Raw genomic sequence first — 6,000 nt, 5'->3', positions numbered from 1 at the left:
CTCCAATATATAAGAAACAGCACCAGCTACTGGAGGAAAGGATGCCGTGTGGCTACTGCCAGGCAGAGGCAGGAATGGGACCTCTGTTCTTCTGATTTATCTAAGTCGAGGGGTATTTCCACTCTACTACTCTGCCTCTAACCAAGAAAGAGCAGAGGTACATCAGTCACATGAAGAGACAGAAGAACTTTTCTTCCTGGAGAAAAAACCTTGAGTTTTCATAGCTGAGGCCTCCCAGAACCACATTCAGTTAGAGGGATAAGGGCTACCTATTCCCTATCCCCTCTTTTGCTTAACGAAGGGTCCATATGGTTTTGCCCAACTTTCTTCAATTGGGAAAGATAAAAAATGACAATAAGTATCTTTGGGAGAGCATCTTTAAAAAAAAAAAACTGTTGAAAACCTAACTGAAATCAGACAATTACAAGAAACTATGGAACTTATAAACAGAAGTTACAAGCTAAAGTTGGCTCATTCTTAGCCCTTCCACAGAGTAAGGAAGAAAAACTAACTTCATTCCCCCCCAACATTTTAAACAAATCTGACAGTGAATAAAAAAGACAGAAAAAGATAACAACGTAAAGCTTTATTTCACGAGGTTAAGCAGAGCTAATAAAAATTCTGATACTTATCTTACATAATCTCCAAAAGTTTGAATAGAATTTTCAAAAATAATTTAGACTTGGACAAATTAGACAAATTAAGTTATTTTTAAGTCCCATATGTGCAAAAATACAACAGAAATCATTTCAAAGAAAATCGAAAGGAGGCATTTGGAGAACATCGCTTCCAACAAGGTTTGGGGGATTTGAGGAGCTGAAGATCAAAGGCTAGACAGACAGAAGCCAAGTAAAATTTCTGTTACTGTTTTCATGAATTAGGACAGAAATGGTGACTGTTAATGCAATTTATTAACTTATTTCCTGATAATTTACTTATGATAGCAGCAGAGCGAGAAATTCTAAACCCCTCTTTTTCTGGGCAACTGTGACTTAAAAAACAAAACAATGGTTTGAAACTCTAGAATATTTCTTCAGATCTACCTTTAAAAAAATCTACAGTATTATAGTTTCAATTAAATATTTAAAGGAGAAACGGGGATCTTAAAATACTAGGTCAAATGCTACACCTATGATTTCTGGTTGAAGATTAAAAAAAAATAATAACCCAGGAGTAGTGCCCAAGTTGATTTTCCCCACACAGGCCTGCTACCCTTTGCGATGCCATTCTGCACGAACACAGGGAACTCACATCACGTGCACGAAAGGTAACTAATCTGTGGGGCAGGGGAAGCCTTCTCTGTCAGATGACAGCTTTGTCTGCACTCTGAAAGGAACACCTGGATATTTAATAGTTGTTCAAACTCTTCAGGGAGAAACTGTATAGGCTGAAGGTAAACAATAGGTACCTACAGAACTAAGACATTTCAATTGGTTCATCTTATCTTGGGACTCTTCCCCATGACCCTCAGTTCAGAATGTAATAGCAGGTGAATAAAAACAGAGGCCACTAGGTTTGGCAATCTGGAGCCTTACTATCAAGACATCAAGTGCAGAAAATCTTTAAAAGGAAATTCTGAACATGGAGCAATAATTGTGGGTTTGTCGGTATCTGGCAGTGAGTGTGACAAATTCATAATTCCCAAGAGAAATGATTTAGGATATAGTTACAAATTCTCCAGTATAGATACAAATTTGCTCAACTGAAGATGATTTGCAGTCTCAAGATGAGGTCTTCTGAAACCCTGCACAGATAATAAAGAGATAAAACAAATATTTGCTGAAGGAAATGTTTTAAGTTATATATGAAGTCAAATACCTAAAAAGTGCTTAGAATCTTATAATGGTAAATGTAAAACATTTTATAGGGTCCTAAGATTTAGAATAAACACTAGAGATCATCTGACCTAACTCTCATGATACAGATGAATAAGGAGAGAAGAAGAGACTTGCTTAAAGTCACTCAGTAGCAGAAGAGCAGGGTCAGCTCTGGAACTCAGGTCCTCTGATTCCATATCTAGTAATTTTCCTAATACACCATTGCATAGGAATATTCTTTTGGGGGATTAACAGAAAGGCAGAGGAGTGAACGATCACTGAAAATAAAGTACAGGTCCATACTGCTTCCAGAATACACAATATCCCTCAAATCTAAAAATCAGAAACAAATTTTGGAAGTGAGGGTGAATATTGACATTAAAGAAGGGGTCTTATTTTTATAATGAGGTTCATTGTAGGGTTTCTTTCACTTGCCTGCTTTACAGTTTTCACTTTTAGTCCTCCTCCTAGCATCCTAGGTCACTTCAAGTCAAAAAGTAAATTAAAACAAAACAAAACAAAATCCCTCAAAACCTTTACCTTCAGTCCAAAATGATAACAACTCTAAGGAGAGAAGGGCAAGGACCAGGCTAAAGGGATTAGGTGACTTGTCCAGGATCACATAGCTAGGAAGTGTCTACGGTCAGATTTGAAGGCCTGACACTCTATCCACTGGGCTACTTAGCTGCCCCTTCAGAAAGTAGATCTTAATTGTTAAGCTGTGTAACTATCACATAGTGAAACCAAAGGATGGGGTGAACAAACAGGTGACAAACATTGTATACTATTGACAGAACTAATCTGAGCACAGAATAGACCTAAATTTTAAACTTTACCTGATAACCTCTGTGGGTGATTAAAGGTGGGATGATTTGATTTCAAACAGCCTAACCAATGCCACGACAATTCCACCACATTGTTGACATTTCCTGTCTCCTTCCTCAGTTCTGAAAAGTATCTGTCTCTAATACTACTGTCCAGTTGAACCCAAGTAATGCCTGATGTTTCATTTGAATATTTATACCAACAGGAAGACATCCAATTCTCTTAAAACCACAATATAGTTGCTCATGTTAAGTAACAACAGTCAATATTTATTAAGTGCCTTTGTGTACAGAGCACTATGCTAGGTGAGATACAGTCTTTTCTTTCTAAAGATCTATAGTTGAAGAGGAAACAAGACACTAACACAGACAGCTATGAAACACAAAGATTATGTGAAAAGGAACTGGATTCCAAATAGAGGGAAAAAAGCCAACAAAGTAAGGCACAAAAGGCAAATATTATATTTTGGTAAATCACATTTGGTGAATCATTTTAACATGCATAATGTATAAGAAGATCCTATCCTTTAAAAAAGTCTTTCTCATGAATAAACCTAGACTTACTTTGAGACGAAAAATATCAAGTGACTTTGCCCAAGGACACCTAAAAAGAGGTATGACAATTAAAAAAAAATATCCATTGACTTTGTCATTTTCCCACATTAAATGTGCGGAGTTCCAGAGTTAGGGTTCATAAGATTGGCTGATTAAGTTCTTAACTTAATAATGGGTTGTGTTCTGAAAGTTCACTTTTAGAAGTTGGTAGTTTGTAACCTGAAATCTTCTCTCTATAAAAATAATATTCTAAGTGGTGATTAGATTCTCAGCCTGGTCCTCAAAAAACTCATCTGACAGGTGAGTGAGCCATAATATTACTAATAGTAGCCCTGGATATTCTTATAAAATGCCTGAGTCCAAGCCCCAAAGGCTATGTATGGGAAGGGGAGGATGTTGACAAAAAAAGAAATCGTCTGGTTGTCTTAAATTGGAGATTATCTATAGAGATAATGTACATTCTCAAAATTTTCTTTTGATTAAAAACAAGTTTGTTTTTGACAATTGCAATCATGTGTGCTGATAAACCTGAGAGAATATTCACTATGGTGGAGAATCTTGGCAATTTTTAGTCAAAGGTTGGTCTGTTGCAAAACTTGTTAAAAGATAAAGCACATTACAACACACACACCTGAGAAACTCAAGTACAAATAGTGACAATTTGGTAAAGAAAATGGAGTCAAATAGAAAAGGTTATTTCTCAGATGTTTCTTACTCTATGTAATCTTTTTTTTTTTTTTTAATCTTTTTTTTTTTTTTTTTTTTAACCCTTGTACTTCGGTGTATTGTCTCATAGGTGGAAGATTGGTAAGGGTGGGCAATGGGGGTCAAGTGACTTGCCCAGGGTCACACAGCTGGGAAGTGGCTGAGGCCGGCTTTGAACCTAGGACCTCCTGTCTCTAGGCCTGGCTCTCAATCCACTGAGCTACCCAGCTGCCCTCTATGTAATCTTTTAAAAACTTTCTTTAAATATATCAGTCTTACTGAAAGAAAGATGTAGGTTTTGAATTTTTCTGGAAGATGCTATCTGAAATGGAAGAAAAATTCCTTAACTATGATGGGAATGTTTCAAGTAGAAAATTAAGAAAACCAGGGATTTAACTCGTTTTCTGAAGAGACAGAAATAAATCAGAATGAATAAATTATAAATTGGTCTATTACTAATTATTCTTCCATTGTATATGATCTGGGATGAGGAAAGAGCAAGTTACATCTATTATTGTATGCCAATTAGCAAGAAAAGACTATTGACTTCTTAGAATCAAAGACACCTTTTCAATTAGAAATATTTTCATAAACTCACAGGGTAAGGTCAGCATTTAGCAATTTTTAGTTTGTGAAACCCCTAAGTATCAAAAATAACTGACTTCTTTCTCTAACTCATCTTAAAAATGAATAAAAAGCATTCACTCTACACTAGATGGAAAGTGCCTTTTGTGTATACATATCGCTCTATGCTAGAGTCTTTCAAAGGGTATATATACACATATACATACATATACACATTTATGTATATGTATGTATGTATATATAACATCACCCTCCTTCCAATTCAGTCTGGTTTGAAAGAAGTGAGCAGGTGGATTGGCTCCACTGTGCTCAGGGATACTGATTGTCAGGTACAATTACATCAAGTGCTGCACCCCGCCTGCCTCCCCACCCTTTAACTGTTAAAGAGTTTGACTGCTATTTGGTCAGTCCTATGAATTCTGAAGTCAACATTAGCTAGCTAGCTCTGCATAAAGCCTTTTATGAATGAGAGTTTATCTATACTACAGAAGGCCAAGAGATTTATTCTTAGGGGCATACCAATGAAAATGCAAACTTTTGTTTCTAAGGTTCATAGGATTAATGGAATCTGACCTCTGTGTATACTATAGGTACAAACATATTAAGGATAATTCTTTAATTATTGGTAAATACAAATCTGTGTTGAATATTTTCATTGCTTCAGCTTCCAATTGCAGAATTAAACACATTTAAAACGCATGTTACTCTAGAGATCAAGCTAATATAAAGTAGTAAATCAGTCTAGAGCAGTGGTTCCCAAACTTTTTTGGCCTACTGCCCCCTTTCCAGAAAAAATATTACTTAGTGCCCCCTGTCACATATTATCACCGCCCCCTTACAGTTATTCACCACCCCCAAATGCACCTGTGGCCATCACCACCCTCCTGGATCGCTGCAGCACCCACCAGGGGGTGGTGGTGCCCGCTTTGGGAATCACTGCTCTAGAGGTTATGTTGATGCTAAGCCAAAAAGAAATTATCTTTAGAATGCCATTGGTACAAATAAAGTACAAATAAAAAACATTTTCATTAAATTATTCCTTTAGAATGAATATTCATGATACTTACTGATTCAAGTTTTCTATTACCACATGTGACAGAAAGATGCCAATGGACTGCAACTGTGAATTCCTGAAGCTCAGGAAAAGACAGAGTAGCTCCCCAACATAGTCTGGCCCCAGGGTTTGCCACCTATTCAAAGAAACATTTTAGAATTCATTCATAGCTTTAAATTAAGCCTACTTGACCACTTAAGCATCAATTTCTTCTCAGCTCATGTGCAAACCCAGTACCAAGAGCCTTTCTTTCTTTTCCTACAGTGCCATCAATCATAAGGATACTCAATAATTATCTATTGATGATGACAGCAAATATCTTCAAAAGTCTAGAAATGGGACCTTCTCCAGAAGGAGGAAAGGAATGGGCACAACCATATATATGTTTTTTGTTTCTCATATTCCTTGCTCCATATATTTCAAGGGCCCTTTTGATTGTATTTTGGGGTTTAATCTCATT

General features: G+C 36.5%; 1 long non-coding RNA gene across 1 annotated transcript; it reads right to left on the bottom strand.

The window, feature by feature from the left end:
- Positions 1–598: 598 nt before the first annotated feature.
- LOC123230926 lies at positions 599–5,627 on the bottom strand. Its single transcript, XR_006505094.1, has 3 exons — positions 5,554–5,627; positions 3,206–3,245; positions 599–1,744 (listed from the first exon to the last, which is right to left on the bottom strand). It is a non-coding gene; the product is annotated as an uncharacterized LOC123230926 (long non-coding RNA).
- Between the last annotated feature and the right edge of the window lie 373 nt (positions 5,628–6,000).

The sequence above is a fragment of the Gracilinanus agilis genome, chromosome 1 (assembly GCF_016433145.1).
Source record: "Gracilinanus agilis isolate LMUSP501 chromosome 1, AgileGrace, whole genome shotgun sequence".
In the NCBI taxonomy this organism is placed as follows: Eukaryota; Metazoa; Chordata; class Mammalia; order Didelphimorphia; family Didelphidae; genus Gracilinanus; species Gracilinanus agilis.
This window is presented reverse-complemented; position numbering and strand designations above follow the sequence as displayed.